Genomic DNA, 3120 nt, shown 5'->3' on the forward strand with positions numbered 1-3120 from the left:
AGGCCCAAACCGAATTGGTTTAGGACAAGGGGATCGGCCCCCTCTTTCCTTCTCCTCATCTCCCTTTCCTTCCCAATCTCCTACTCCTACTAGGAATAGGAGGAGTCCTACTCCTAGTGGGAGTAGGACTCCCCCTTGGCGCGCCTCTCCCTGGCCGGCCGCCTCCTCCCCTTGCTCCTTTATATACAGGGGTAGGGGGCACCCCATAGACACAACAATTGATCATTTGATCTTTTAGCCGTGTGTGGTGCCCCCCTCCACCATAGTCCACCTCGGTAATACTATAGCGGTGCTTAGGCGAAGCCCTGCGTGGGTAGAACATCATCATCATCACCACGCCGTCGTGCTGACGAAACTCTGCCTCAACACTCGGCTGGATCGGAGTTAGAGGGACGTCATCAGTCTGAACGTGCGCTGAACTCGGAGGTGCCGTGCGTTCGGTACTTGATCGATCAGATCGTGAAAATGTACGACAACATCAACCGCGCTGTGCTAACACTTCCACTTTCGGTCTACGAGGGTACGTGGACAACACTCTCCCCTCTCGTTGCTATGCATCACCCTGATCTTGCGTGTGCATAGGAATTTTTTTGAAATTACTACGTTCCCCAACAGTGGCATCCGAGCCTGGTTTTATGAATTGATCTTATGTGCACGAGTAGAACACAAGTGAGTTGTGGGCGATATAAGTCATACTGCTTTCCAGCATGTCATACTTTGGTTCGGCGGTATTGTTGGATAAAGCGGCCCGGACCGACATTACACGTACGCTTACGCGAGACTGGTTCTACCGACGTGCTTTGCACACAGGTGGCTGGCGGGTGTCAGTTTCTCCAACTTTAGTTGAACCGAGTGTGGCTACGCCCGGTCCTTGCGAAGATTAAAACAGCACCAACTTGACAAACTATCGTTGTGGTTTTGATGCGTAGGTAAGAACGGTTCTTACTAAGCCCAGTAGCAGCCACGTAAAACTTGCAACAACAAAGTAGTGGACGTCTAACTTGTTTTTGCATGGCATGTTGTGATGTGATATGGTCAAGACATGATGCTAAATTTTATTGTATGAGATGATCATGTTTTGTAACCGAGTTATCGGCAACTGGCAGGAGCCATATGGTTGTCGCTTTATTGTATGCAATGCAATCGCCCTGTAATGCTTTAATTTATCACTAAGCGGCAGCGATAGTCGTACCGCTGGGTGCCAGGCCTGCTGCTGATGCTGCTGATAACGTTAAAAACATTTGGCAGAGTAAAGTTGATGACTACTCGATAGTTCAGTGTGCCATGCTTTACGACTTAGAACCGGGACTTCAACGATGTTTTGAATGTCATGGAGCATATGAGATGTTCCAGGAGTTGAAGTTAATATTTCAAGCAAATGCCCAGATTGAGAGATATGAAGTCTCCAATAAGTTCTATAGCTGCAAGATGGAGGAGAATAGTTCTGTTAGTGAACATATACTCAAAATGTCTAGGTATCATAATCACTTGACTCAACTGGGAGTTAATCTTCCTGTTGATAGTGTCATTGACAGAGTTCTTCAATCACTGCCACCAAGCTACAGAAGCATCGTGACAAACTATAATATGCAAGGGACGAATAAGACTATTCCCGAGCTCTTCGCAATGCTAAAGGCTGCGGAGGTAGAAATCAAGAAGGAGCATCAAGTGTTGATGGTCAATAAGACCGCCAGTTTCAAGAAAAAGGGCAAAGGGAAGAAGAAGGGGAACTTCAAGAAGAACGGCAAACAAGTTGCTGCTCAGGAGAAGAAACCCAAGTTTGGACCTAAGGCTGAGACTGAGTCCTTCTACTACAAGCAGACTGGTCACTGGAAGCGGAACTGCCCCAAGTATTTGGCGGATAAGAAGGATGGCAAGGTGAACAAAGGTATATGTGATATACATGTTATTGATGTGTACCTTACTAATGCTCGCAGTAGCACTTGGCTATTTGATACTGGTTCTGTTGCTAACATTTGCAACTCGAAACAAGGACTACGGATTAAGCGAAGATTGGCTAAGGATGAGGTGACAATGCGCGTGGGAAATGGTTCCTTCGATGTGATCGCAGTTGGCACGCTACCTCTGCATATACCTTCGGGATTAGTTTTAGACCTAAATTATTGTTATTTGGTGCCATCGTTGAGCATGAACATTATATCTGGATCTTGTTTGATGCGAGACGGTTAGTCATTTAAATCTGAGAATAATGGTTGTTCTATTTATATGAGTAATATCTTTTATGGTCATGCACCCTTAAAGAGTGGTCTATTCTTGTTGAATCTCGATAGTAGTGATACACATATTCATATTGAAGACAAAAGATGCAGAGTTGATAATGATAGTGCAACTTATTTGTGGCACTGCCGTTTAAGTCATATCGGTATAAAGCGCATGAAGAAACTCCATACTGATGGACTTTTGGAACCACTTGATTATGAATCACTTGGTACTCGTGAACCGTGCCTCATGGGAAAGATGACTAAAACGCCATTCTCCGGAACTATGGAGAGAGCAACAGATTTGTTGGAAATCATACATAGAGATGTATGTGGTCCGATGAATGTTGAGGCTCGCGGCGGGTATGGTTATTTTCTCACCTTCACAGATGATTTAAGCAGATATGGGTATATCTACTTAATGAAACATAAGTCTAAAACATTTGAAAAGTTCAAAGAATTTCAGAGTGAAGTTGAAAATCATCGTAACAAGAAAATAAAGTTTCTACGATCTGATCATGGAGGAGAATATTTGAGTTACGAGTTTGGTCTACATTTGAAACAATGCGGCATAGTTTCGCAACTCACGCCACCCGGAACACCACAGCGTAATGGTGTGTCCAAACGTCATAATCGTACCTTACTAGATATGGTGCGATCTATGATGTCTCTTACTGATTTACCGCTATCATTTTGGGGTTATGCTTTAGAGACGGCTGCATTCACGTTAAATAGGGCACCAACAAAATCCGTTGAGATGACGCCTTATGAACTGTGGTTTGGCAAGAAACCAAAGTTATCGTTTCTCAAAGTTTGGGGCTGTGATGCTTATGTGAAAAAGCTTCAACCTGATAAGCTCGAACCCAAATCGGAGAAAAGTGTCTTCATAGGATACCCAAAA

Source organism: Triticum dicoccoides, chromosome 7A (genome assembly GCF_002162155.2).
Source record: "Triticum dicoccoides isolate Atlit2015 ecotype Zavitan chromosome 7A, WEW_v2.0, whole genome shotgun sequence".
In the NCBI taxonomy this organism is placed as follows: Eukaryota; Viridiplantae; Streptophyta; class Magnoliopsida; order Poales; family Poaceae; genus Triticum; species Triticum dicoccoides.